Raw genomic sequence first — 13,162 nt, 5'->3', positions numbered from 1 at the left:
TCGCAAACTTCTTAGCCTAGCACAAAAAGCGCGGTATAAACAGAAAAAAGTTAAGTGTTTTGGAAACTTCCATCTCTGTTATGAACACATGTTAAATTTTGTTTCGATCTGGCAAATCCTTCATATAGAAACAGGTGTTCAAAAAAGACGCATCCGGATCTGATTCTACAGAATGGATCAGTTTTCGCATGACTTGACGGTGGCTTTGGAGGAAACCTCGCTTCTTGACCGTGCTAAAGTCAGTAGATGGGGCCAGCAGAGAAGACGAACCCGTTCCACAGGCAATTTACGTATGTTTAGCTAAACCAATTCATTCCACGGGACTTATCGTTTGATTTTTTGCATTTTAGCGTGTGCCCCTCAACCAACTGAAGATTCTAGTAGTCCAACAGATGCAATAGGAGCAGCATCTGTACAGACAGCAACGAATAATAATGATGGACTCGATACGCAAAATGTTAATTTACCAAGTGACTCTGACGAAAAGGAGGACTTGGGTGTACAACGCTTGACATGTAAGTCTTTAAACACAACACGTTTGTTGGGCACACTAGAATCGGATTCTTTGAACGAAACATTCAGTCCAGCAAGGTAGGAGTTTAGATAACAAATGTGTGTGTGTGAAGTATTGACATTCTCTATTTTAGGTTTTTTAAACCGAGCGCTAGAAGGAAACGTAGGTTGAAACGAATCTCAATGGATTACGAAGTTATTGGTGCTGGATCTCCAAGTCAGGTCCCGGAACCATCTGTTTCGGCGTTTAGTATGACGTCAAATAACCCTTCCCCTGGAACTTTATCAATGCGTAAACGAGGTTTGAAGCCCGATGTTAATAGTCGTCAAATGTTTTTTTGCGGGAAAAGAAAGCGATCAAATCGCGATCGTTATCAAGAACAGGACCACTCTTCAAGTATGCCACGACATAATTGTCATTTGGAAGAATATAGCATGAGACCGCGCAGTTTTTCGTCGACTTCAAAACCACACAGCGATAGGCTTCTGCCATTAAATAAAGGATTATTGTCTAAAAGTGAACGCATATCCCAGCAACAACAAAAGTCGGAAGCGGCGGCGAAAAGTACCCAAAATGAAAGTATGGACAAAAGCACCTTTGACTCTACCTTGCCCGTTGTAGACAGTGAAACGCGAGATTCTGGAAAAAGTATTGGTAGTACATCAACAATTGCTGATGTGTCGCCTGCCTTCTGTATGAGTCAAGATACGCCAGCTGACCAAATGTTTGGTTCGGTTAAAGAAACGCCATTTTTTATACATTCTAATATCTGCTGGTCATCATCATCGTCGTCGTATACTGCAATTTGCCGTAGATCAGCACTCAATGGATTGCGAAGACTTTTAAAGTTCGAGCTCGTTGAGTTCATCTGATTCGGATGATCATGTAGTTAATGACACAGATAGAGAAGGTGATGACGAGTTAACTGATTGGCCGGGAAACGAAACAATTAGTGGTGAATCGAAATATGATAGTAAAAGAAAACTTACAAAACGCAATACATTGCCGCAAATAAAATCTGATCCTGAAAGTGTGGGATCATTATTGATGGGCGAAGAGGACACGGTAATGTCAAACAATACTACTGTTGGCGATAACACGCCATTGAATTGGCCGCCATCTGTCGATGCAAATAGGGACGCTACAGAATTACCCTATCCGTCATCGGAGCCAATAACAATAACAAATAAAATTGGATTTTCTTCTTTGTGCCGGTCAGATATGGTCTCTGAAGATATCACAGTTCCAATGAAGCAAATTGAGAGTGAAATGTCTGGAGAAACATCAAACCCCTTTCTGTCCTCACCACCTTGCCAACCGAGTGAAGTGCGAGAAATTCGTGCCGGCTGTCGTCGTGTAAAGGGCGAACGACCTGGTTTTAGTATAAAAACATCGGTAAATGAGCGCTTGGCTCGCTTTCTTCAAGATCCACGGTTGCTTCAAATTCGTCTGCCGGACGTTGAAATATATGAACATGAAAGTCTTATAAATTTGGCCCAATTATATTCGTTGCAAATGTCATTGGATAATGGATGTGCAGTGCTCAATAAAACAAGGTAAAGTATGGTGAAACGCAGAGCGCAAATATTTAAACGTGAAAATTCACCTTTAGCAAATTTGAGGCTATCTTTCCGCTACCGACCGTTCGCAGAAAATTATAAAAAATATACCATAGCCTTCGGCCGGGAATTTAAGACTTTCTCCTATGGACAGGAGCCAATTTAGGGCACGAAAACAACATTTTTCTAATTTAAATTTTTTTCTTACTTTAACAAGGGAATTTTCGGAACATCAGGGGCCCATATCTCGGGAAGTATGGACTTCCCCCAACAAACTTTACATTTTTGTAATCAGGACGTAAAGATCTACCTGTGGTAAACATTACATTTTTCCGCCAGCTGGTAGAGTATTCTATTTATGCCCTAATTTTTTGTACTGATTCCAATGGTGTCTAAATTTTGTGCATAAATTATGATTTAAAGGAAAATTATGTTCACGTAGCCGAAATTTTTACCTGTCCATAAGAGAAAATCGTAAATCCACAGCTATTAGATAACTTACAATTTAAGTATTTTTCTGCAAGGGGTCGGTAAAGGGAAGTTGTTCCAAATGTGATGTTTCTGTTATTGTTCTTGCTTTGTAAAAGTATTTAAAATGCACAAGGTTGTATCTAAATAATAATAAATCTACCTAATACCTTAGACAGACGGCAGCGTTAATTTGCATTAACTGCCTTAATTCAAAGTAATTCGTGCATTATCCACATTCTTAATGCACAAAATGGAAGGAAATTTTAACTGAATTAAGCAATTTCAATATGGCAATGCTGTTGAAAATCAATTGTCCATGTTTAAGAAAATAAAAAGGGAAAGCAAATCAGCAATTTTCGCGTTTCTTCAAAATAAGTAGTGGTCTTTCGCGAGTAGAATAGCAGCTAATCGTTTTTCACGCCTTCTAACAAATCTCTTTTTCAAATTTTTGTTTTCACAAAAAAATGTCATTACCCACCATACCAATTCTATCGAAAATTATATCTTCCTCAAATGTTTTTTAAAGTTTTGCAATATTTTTATAACATTAAAAAGACTCAAAAATATCGCGAATAAATTAAATCTATGTTTGCTTCATCGTGGTGAAAACATCAAAGGTAGACAGTGTATTTGTTTCGCATATATGAAAAAACACTGATCGATAACATGTTTATCGACCACCCAGTTGAGTTGACATTAATGGTACAACATTTCGTCTCAGTCGCGCAGACAACTGACAACGCAACTCAAGTTTAGTGGCAATACAAGATAGACCCATTAGTTGCATTGTCAATTGTCACGACAACTGAGATGAAATGTTACATTATTGATGTCAACCCAACTGGGTTGTCGATAAACGTGTTATCGATCAGTGATTTTTCAAACTTGTGAACTCTATATTAATCCAAAAGGCACAATTCGCAAAAAAAAAACTATTTTAAAATGATAAGTTCAGTGGAATTATTTTTTGATGATGAAGAAAATAGATGGAACCCATGTGCACATTGGATTTGCACTCAATTTATCAATTAATATTTCAAACTGTTGTTTTGTTGTTATTTTCACCATAATGTTGGTACACAGAATTAATTAATCGTGCAAATAATCAAAAATTGTTAAGAAAATGTTTTTTTCCTATCAATTTTACTTCATGTTTCTTCGAAAATATTCACTGCAACAGAAAATAACTGGTTGCTGAAAAATAGGCGGTGCGTTAACTGAGATTCGCAACTTCAGTTGAAGGTTGCCATACATAAAGTAATTTTGGCAACTGGCAACTCCACTCAACGATAATTGCTATCGATAATCGACCCCTAATATTTGATATTAATATTCATATTAATATTTGATTTTGTTCTGTTTATTGATAAAATTGGCCAAATGCCAATGCCTCTTTTAATAAAGAATAAAGTAATATATGTGTGGCTTTATAGAGTCAGTGTTTGCTAGGCTTGTTGACTTAATATCAAATCGTATGATAGGTAATATATAGTGGCTTGAATAGACTTTAACATTTATTTCAAAGCTTGTTACTCAGACCACATATTAGGAATAAGAGCACATACACTCAATGAAATATTAAGATTACCGTAAAATTTATGGAATAAGCAATACAAATTTTACATTTATTGCTTTATCGAATGTCTCTGGTTGTCTATGATATATTTTAGACAAAATAGGAACATATTTGTTGATTAATTGCCGTTATTTAATGTCAGACTTCGCGTATAGCTCGTTAAGGCGGACCCTTGCAGATTTCTTTGAGTTTGTCAGTCTAGTAGTTTATGAAACCCCAGAAAATACTGTGGGACTAACAATTTTGAAATCCAAGAGCGCTATGAAGTCTTTCTTGTGGATAATATATGCTCCTGAGCTTCGCTAAATATACAAATTCCTGAGGTTTCTCATAAATTTTATAGTTTTCACAACATTCCAAGGGGCAAATTACATGCAGAAGCCTTCGAATTACCTTGTAATAAGGTCTGGTACAATCCTCGAGCATCCATTGAATAAGCAATGTAAAAGTATCCGACATTTATAGCGCTGCAAGTGACCCTAACGATCATAATACGAGAGCATACTAGTTAACAGTGTAAATTCCATACAAATTGCATGCATTCTTTGGTGGTGCTTTTATTTTGATATGTACTTTGGAAACTTTAGGAGCGGGTTTGTATAATAATGTTGTACATTTCTGATTGAGTTAAGGCCCAAAAATGTATTACAAGGTAATTCTAAGGTTCTTGCTTGTAATTTGACCCTTGGAATGCTGTGAAAACTATAAAATTTATGAAAAACTCAGGAATTCGCATATTTAGCGAAGCTCAGGAGCATACATATATTATCCAAAGGAACAACTTCAAAGCACTCTAGGATCTCAAAATTGTTAGTCCCACTGTATTTTCTGGGGTTTCATAAACTACTAGACAGAAAAACTCAAAGATATCTGCAAGGGTCCGCCTTAACGAGCTATACGCGAAGTCTGGCCTTAAATAACGTCAATTAATCAACAAATATGTTCCTATTTTGTCTAAAATATATCATAGACAACCAGAGACATTCGATAAAGCAATAAATGTAAAATTTGTATTGCTTATTCCATAAATTTTACGGTAATCTTAATATTTCATTGGGTGTATGTACACTTTTTCCCTATTAATTTTTTAATTTTTATAGAATTTACCGTTATTCGTATTATGGAAAATGTTTTTGTTGTATGTAATATTGTTTATTAGGGATATGAAATAGAACTATGTACTTGGATTTTCATAAAAATGCTTCCTTACCCTTAAAACTCGAGATTTATAGATTGTATGTAGACTTTTTTTGGCTGACTGTATGCTCTGTTCCAGAACATGACAAATTTATAAGGGATAAAATTGTCTATCAGGTATGTGATGGAAAACTATTCGACTGGTTTTGCCATAAATCGAAATCGTATATCTCTAATTTTGGTGAATATTTTAATGAAGCTGAAAATTGATTTTAAAAATATTATTCAAATAAGGTGCGTTTGCCAAGCAAAACTATATATATCATCAAAGGCACTCCGATTATATACCATTTCGATTCTGCAAATCGAGTCGATTCGGTTTTCATCACATACCTGTATATTTTAAAAATAGTAGACTTCTGCAGATCAAGTAAAGTTTACTATAAGTGTTTTAATATGATGCAAGCTTATAAAGACATACGCGTCATGAGGACATCACCACCGCCATATATGATCTAAATGACTCTTTGGCACACGAGTACAAGATATTGTCAAAGCTAAGACATAAACCAATACGACCAATACGAAACATGATTTTGTTGGTTTATCATTTTTCTCGACAGAGTTAAGGGCTGACACCCACTCGTTAAGCCCAAAAAAGGTTATTTTTCATAAATTTTTTCCAAGAAAACTATGAAATTTTTGGTAGATGTTTTTTTCCATCTGAAATAGCACATTTTATTCTAATTTCTGAATTTTTCTTGTTGAAAAATTTTATGCGGCCCATAAATTTACTGCCAAACTGCTGCTGCCCCTTGTGTACGTGTGTGATTGAATAATGTGTAGCATTCCTTCAATCCATATTCTGATAATTTGTCCTCCAAACGCGACTTTTAGTTGAAGTTTTCAAACAATTTTAATTTCGTCACAAACAATATTTGTTATATTTGTTTTTGCGGATTTTGAAACTTCAGTGTTCAGAGATGAGAAAAATCAAGAAGCAGAAAAATCGCCGCACATTCACATTTTTAGGTTTTCACGATTTTGCTGGGAAACCGCAAGACCTACCAAAAGGAAAATGTTGTAGCAGTGAAAATTCTCTACAAGATTGACCTTTATAATATTTTCGTAGGTTTTATAGTGCGGTTACACTACAGTTTTTTGCCGGGTTAACCCACTTTATGAGGATTTATTGCTTAATCTGGTCAAATCTGACCAGATTTGCCATACAAAAATTAAATCCTCTCACGACTGGGATTATATTAAATCCGGCACAAATCCACCAAAAATACAGTGTTGTATTCGGTATTTGTGCAAAAAAATCCAACTCTACTCAAAAAGTACCAAAAGTTGCAACTGTTTTTGCAACAGAGTTTGCCGTGTTTTACACGTTTACGATTGGTCGCATGAGATTTTATGGAGTTAATAAATCTAAAGTTATTTGAAAATCATAAAATTATTTATTTTTTTACATTAGATACTTTTTTAACAAAAAGTACGTTTGATACCATGATACAAAAATGTATCCCTGTGTGTAAAATATACCAATATGGAACGATATCTCATCCGAGAAATTGTAAAAGTGTAAAACACGACTTTATTAGTTATTTTGTATGTATACGTAAACAAACATCAGCTGACAGTTTATATCCTCGAAAAGCTGAGTGTAACCAGCAAAGATTAACCCACTGGATCTATTAAACCCAGTGGGTTAACCTTCAATAGTGTAACCTGGGTATTACCATTTTTGAGATATAGAAGTTCAAATTGGTTTCTTGCTGTCAGCTGACTGTATCGCCATCTTACAAAACAATGGCATGTACGTTGCGCCTTAACTAACTTTAAATAAAAACCGCTTACATCCGGGAAGTTTTTGCAGATTTTAAAACAGCAATGTTCATAGATGAGAAGTTTTTGAGCTAGAGTTGGCACAGCTTTCAAAATGTAATTTCGAGAAAAACACGTTATAAGTTTCTATACTACATACAAATCACAATTAATTTTTCCTTTCCAACACTCATATCTCAGTCAATTTTGTTCCGATCGATTGGAAAATTTAACAAACATTTCATTACCCACCATACCAATTCTATCGAAAATAATATCTTCTTCAAATGTTTCTTTACAGTTTTATAATATTAAAAAGACTCAAAATATCGCGAATAAATGAAATTTATTTTTGCTTTATCGTGGAGAGAAGGTCAATGGTAGAAAGTATATTGGTTTAGCATATTTTGGCGAACTTTTACAAAACTTTATGAAATGGTCTGCTGGATACAAACAACACAAACAGCTTTTTTGCAGAAACTATCGTCTGTCAGGGTGAAAAATTAATTCAAATTAAGGAATTTTTAATGCAAATTAACTCTGCGTCTGTATAGGGCATTTTATTTTAAAATAGGTCATTATTCTTTCGATTTTCTGAAATTTACATTTACATTCATAACCTACAGTATTTAGAGTATTTGTCTGTACCATCAAGAATGATATCCGTTGGGTACAGGAGATTAGTTTATCGCAGGTGTTCGCATGTGGAATTTCATATGCACGGCTTCAGTGTGTTGCCTTACTCTAATTTCTATTTTTTTTATTTCAATTTTCATATGCCCAGTCTTTCGACCATAAAGTACAGTACACATTGTCAGTTCTGAATGACGATTTTTTGCAATTATCGATAACTGTCCAACCGTCCAGCAACCACAAAATATTTTGTGGTTGCATGATGAATGATAAAAATCAACGGCCACACTAGCAAGCACCAACAAAGCTGTCATTCAGAACTGACAATGTGTACCCAGCTTAAGGCTGTATACTACAGTATAATGTTCAATTTAATATTATATAAAGTAACTTAAATATAACAAGGGAGGGATATTAGAACTACTCAAAAAATAATAATTACTATGTATAATAATAACTGCCCATATTGTCTTCTTTGTTGCTGTTTCAACAGTTTGGCTGAACTCTAGGTTTCACCTCGGCCTACAATTACACTGTGCATGACTGGAACTGCAAACCACTTCTAGTAGGAATGGAAGCAATAATACGATGTGCGAAGTTTGGACCAAATCAATTGCTCCCTTCGAGAATTATCGTTCACACAATTTTGCAGCAAAATTTTGAACTTTTGTATATTACCATACCCAACATTTGGTTCGAATCGGTTGATCCGTTCGAGATTTATCATGTGCACAAGCCAGCCAGACAGACGGACGGACAAGGCTAAATCGACTCCAAATTGTCTGAAACGAATTTCGGCCAAACATACTTGGGGTCTAAAACCGTTATTTCGATGAGGCACATTTTTGGTCCTACCAAAGTGTATATACACTTTCTAGCCTAAAGGCTGAGGGTATAAAAATACGTACAGAATCTAGACAACGCGTAAAAATATATTAAACCAAAATTATAAACAATGGCTTTATAAATTTCATATTATAGCAACAACAAAAGAGAAAAAAACTTATTTAATTGAATTTATTGAGCTATCATGACCTAAGGAGTTTTGTATTAAAAAAGGGATATCTAGCGAAGTCCACACACATCTAACCAATATGCTACGATCGTTTCGCTGGTGGTTTAATTCAGCTCATCAGGCTAAACTAAATTCACGTGGGGTTCAAAGGAAATTGAATGACACTTGTAAATTTTAAACGCAAAAAATATATTTTTAAAGAAAATTCACGCATCAAATTTTGGCCTTTTGGACTCCAATTACTAGGATACTTTAAATCACGAGTTCTATAATTCTATTATGAGTTTGGAATATTATCTTGTTGCGCGTCCGTATATATATATATATATATATATATATATCATACACTAGTATCATGTTGCCCATTGAGTATTCTCTGAGTCTTTCTTTGGGCATAGGTCTATAAAATGTAAGGTTAAGTCAGAGATAGTGGGAACATAAAAAAACTTGTTAGCTTCAACCCATTTTTCTACATTGGTGTCAACATAGCTTCCACGAAAATTAATTTTAATGGTCGAGATTATGGGATCTCTCCTAAAACACTTCATTTTAAAAAATTTCAGTCATATTATATGTATAGAATATGTTAACAGTTCGTGAATTCTGAATGGGTGAAACCCAGATTCATCGATTGTAAAACATTTTTGGTTTTTACCATATATCTAATTGTGGTAGAAAAATATGCGAGGAACAAAGTGATAAAGACATTTTAAAACAATGGAATGTTCTGAAGAGTTGCGTATTACACTCCAGCGATAACATTTAGAAAATTTTACAGTATTGGAGATACGCTGCGAATTATATACAAATTAAGAAATTTTTTATATATTATAAAATTAAAAATGCAGTTTTTCGAGTTCATTATTCCAATATTCTACAAGCTTTAAAAATTCAATATTTATTTAATCATATTTAGATGTGTCCATAAAATCCGAACTCGACCTAACAAAATAAACCCCAAATAGGGTGTTTGTCTATTACACTACTTTCATAAAATGATGGGCAGAAGATGTCTACAGGCGATTACCTCAAAAATGTTGCACAGTGTTACTGGATCTAATTAAATCTATTTTTTTTGTATTTATATATACTAAATGTAACTCTTCTTTTTAATTTAGCAACACTACACAATCTGTAAACATCGAACAGCAGGGTCTGCATGATGGTCTATTTCTGAGTGATTTCAAAAGACGTTGTTATGACAGCAAAGAGGCGGAAATTGTACACAATAAGTAATGTAAAGGATTATTTGTAAATGAATACAGATACATATGTATTTTTACAAACCAAATTGCTTACATGTGGGCTTTTTTAAAGGAATGCCTGCCAGCCCCCTGTACAATGAAAACAACAAAAGTGCAACATGGAGAATCAAATATGAATGAGTTTCAAATAATAAATACGTTAATTTGTGTATGTATATGAAAAGTAATGTACGTATTATATATGTATGTTTGTATGTAGTCTGCTAATTTTATCCCTAATATTAATTAATATAAAAATACATTTTTATTTTTAGTTTTAGTTATTTTTTTATTCAAGCGGTCATAACAATTTATATTGTAAATAAATAAAATATATAAACAATTATTCATTAAATATTATCTGAATACGCAAAACTATTGATATCCCTTATATTTAATGCTGTATGTACATTTAAGTATTTCTTCTCAGCAAGAGTACATCTAAATTTGTCCACCAGTTGTCTAGACAAAAGGTGAATGCTGTAATTATTTATGTCCTTCTTTCAAATATTTAGGATGACTAATTAACATATTACATTCAGTACCCGAAGCCGATTTTTATTTAGTTGCTAAAAAGTATTAAAATAGATTAATTTAATACAATAATAATATTGCATAAATAAAAACATGTACTATTTGATTGAAAAAGCGAAGTATGAAAATATACATATTGTACAAGTATAAGCTCGATTGTGGTTAAATTAAATGTTTGAAATTAATTCCAATTTCTAAAAATAAATATTCAACATAGATTTTGTACCTATCATTCAAATGAAAATATCACATTGTTTTGATAAATAAACGTTTAATGTAAATAATAGTATAGAAGTTAATTATATGGCATATTAAATTAAGAGATCGCTTGTTTAAACACAACACAACTTTAAAATACCAATAAAGAAATATTTATATAATGTAATTTGGGGGTTTGTTTAGTTTTGTTGGGTCAAGGGTAGTTAATTCTTAGTTTATTAGATTACCTTATTATTGCCGAGTTTGACCCGAGAATTTAGATAAAAATGTTAAAGTACCTAAAATCATGTGGTACCGTTATATGGGGGGGCTATATCATTACGTGGACCTATGTTCACAATTTTAGATGGAGAAGTATTTTGACCAATGCACTATAGGTAATTTTCCAAGTTTTTGAGGCAAAATGTCGATTTTGCAACTTTTAATAATAATAATTTTTTAGTTGGCACATGTCAAAATTTATTAATGTGAATGATATTTTTCATAATAGCGTCGTTACGCGGTTTAAATTGCAGTCAAAGTGAGAATTTCAAAGAACTAAAAAAATATATGTATATTGTAAGGCATATTTCGATGTATTTAAAACCGCGGAAAAAAACCAAATATAAATATATGTAAAATGGAATAGATTGGCAATTGCGAGAGGAATTTATTTAATACATAATATAGCTTAAACATTTTGTGTACCGACCACAAAACACAAAAAGTCAGAAATAAATACATATTTTATTTTTCTTAAACTCACTTCATATAGACTTATACTAAATTGGCCGTGTTTGGCCGTGATTTTGCCACCTAGAATACATTACTGAAAGTCTTCTGCATTGGTATTACTAGGTTTCAAAACCCGATTTTGCCCCTTTTTTGATATTTTGAGATTTTATTAGGTTACTTCTCAATAAAAAGTCTTAAAATTGTGGACGTTTGGTTTGAGGAAATAAATGTAAAAAATATTGTTGTTTACAATTTCATTGCAAGTAAAATAAGTAATGGCGACAAATTGTTCGGTATATCCGTGGTTTTCTATAAACGGTGCTGCAGTAGTAAGCTTTATATCATCTCTCTATTACATATTAATCATTGATACGGCTTAGGGGAGTACTAAACTCGTCTTTATTAACGTATATTCAAACAAGTAAGAAAGTATCAGTCAGCTGAGCCGACAGAGATATACCCTCAGCCACGTACCCGAAGAAAAAAAGTTAACACAATACTTCTGTAGGTTTTTTAGCTGTTGGGAAAATTTTCCAGGATGTAAAGGGCCGCAAAAAACTACATGTTGCAACAAAATTCATTTTTTCCAAACTTTGGGTAGGGTGTACCCATAGGAGTGATCCGATGTAGTACATATTCGGACCTAATACAAATCTGTACGAAATATTTTTTTTCTTTATTAGTCTATGGATATTTTCCTTACAGACTATATAATTAAATATGTTGTACTTAATTTTCTGAATTTAAATATATTACAATTTTACTTTTCAATTTCACTGTGCAACACGAAAATTATTAACCATATTCTGACACCGCAGTGTGATAGATTACCAAAAATGAGAAGACACGTGTCTCGCCGTTTTTCCCTATCTCATCAACTTTCGCGGTTATAGGCCTCCAAAGGTTTGAGGTTTTGATGTAGAAATGCTCATTTAGTCAGGACTATATCTTCCAAACCGTTAGGAAATTTGAATTTATCTCGGAGGCAAAGTTGTAGCTCTTGTCTTAAAGAACAAAAATTGTGAACACATATAATCCATCAACCTTCATCTTCAAGGTCAAAATCGCCATGGTCAAATTTCTTTTAAAAATTTTCTCAAGTTTTGTTATACAGCTTTCAAACCGATCAAAATTGGAGCAAACAACCAATTAGAAAAATGTACCTTAGATCTTAGTAAACAACTTTCTAGAACATACGAACTCTGTAGAAACGGATCTTAATGGTCAAAATAGCAAAACAATTGCGATTTTTATCCTCTTTTCTAGGATTCCGCTCCATAGATATTAAACCGTTCAAAATTCAAGAAAACAACCAACCACAATAGTGTAGCAAAGGCATCAATAAACAACTTTCTGGAACATGTGAAATGTCTATGAACGGTTCTTAATGGTAAAAATAGCAAAGATCTTTTGAATTTTTATAATTTTTTCTCGGACTCTGGTCCAAAGATACGCAACCGCCCAAAAATTAGGGATACCTTCAACCACAAAAATGTACCTAAGATTTCAATAAACAACTTTTTAGAACATATGAAGATTCTAGGAATGATTCTTCGGGCTGAAATTCACGAACAATTAAATTTTTTTAACATTCCCCCTGTTCAGTAGGCCTATTCTGTAACTTTTGTCGATTGAAAAGTTGTTAAAATTTCTTTTGTTTTTGTAACAACTACAAAACAAACAAATGAAATTGTTGTAAAATAAACAATGAGTAAAGTT

The 13,162-nt window shown here is 33.3% G+C and overlaps 1 pseudogene; it reads left to right on the top strand.

The window, feature by feature from the left end:
- The first annotated feature begins 136 nt into the window (after positions 1 to 136).
- Positions 137 to 10,865, top strand: LOC141398195 (uncharacterized; annotated as a pseudogene).
- Positions 10,866 to 13,162: the final 2,297 nt, after the last annotated feature.

The sequence above is a fragment of the Musca autumnalis genome, unplaced genomic scaffold (assembly GCF_047663935.1).
Source record: "Musca autumnalis isolate F117 unplaced genomic scaffold, ASM4766393v1 scaffold_3, whole genome shotgun sequence".
NCBI lineage: Eukaryota > Metazoa > Arthropoda > Insecta > Diptera > Muscidae > Musca > Musca autumnalis.
The sequence above is the reverse complement of the archived record's forward strand: the minus strand, read 5'-3'. Positions and strand labels throughout refer to the sequence as shown.